At 26.4% G+C, this 850-nt stretch overlaps 1 pseudogene; it reads right to left on the reverse strand.

Annotated features, from left to right (window-relative positions):
- Window positions 1–365: 365 nt before the first annotated feature.
- Window positions 366–498, reverse strand: LOC145274243 (U2 spliceosomal RNA; annotated as a pseudogene).
- Window positions 499–850: the final 352 nt, after the last annotated feature.

The raw sequence follows: 850 nt of genomic DNA on the forward strand, positions 1-850 counted from the left end.
TGTTTTAAATTAAAATAAAAACGCGTTTGACTCATTTTCTGCTGCACAAAAAATAAATATATTTTTTTTAATTTTTCGAATCAATTAAACTAACTTTTTTTATGTCTAAATAAAATTTACTATTATTAGCTATAAGAATATTCAAAAATATTAGAATATAATTACCTTATATTAAAAAAAAATCAAACAATTCAAGTATTTCGCACGATCTCGTACATTTTAGGGATCATATGCGTATCGTCGCCATCTTTTAGATATGGGAACCCAGTCGCGTCTAAATATTTTTTAAGCATTTTTAATGTACCTATTTACTATGCCTCCCCACGGGACAGAGTTAGACACCAGGGTCGTTTTTTAACGTGGAGAAAAGGTACAAAAATAAAAATTGTCTCAGTCGTGAAGGATTTCTCCTCCACCGAAAGAGAACAAGAAACGGAAGTGCAGCATCCGAAGAACAGATACTACACTTTGATCTTGACCAAAAGGCCAAGATGGTGTAATTTTAATGTAACTCGACAGGCAAATACATATTTTTTGAAAATAATTGAATTTAATTATAATTACGAACGCCATTTATGGTGAAATATGTTATTTTTAACTTTATAATTTTTTTCCTTCCTAATAATTGATCAATTAAGCTTTACATTTTTTATTCATACTTGTTAAAGAAAACTGCTATTTTTCTATTTTTAAAATAACATGGAAAAGTAAAGGACTAGCTGTAAACATCATTGGTTACTTAAATACTGGAAATCAATAACCTCAGATTATATATATATATATATATATATATATATATATATATATATATATATATATATATATATATATATATACACTATCAGATGTA

The sequence above is a fragment of the Euprymna scolopes genome, chromosome 4 (genome assembly GCF_053919585.1).
Source record: "Euprymna scolopes isolate OS-2025 chromosome 4, ASM5391958v1, whole genome shotgun sequence".
Taxonomy (NCBI): Eukaryota; Metazoa; Mollusca; class Cephalopoda; order Sepiida; family Sepiolidae; genus Euprymna; species Euprymna scolopes.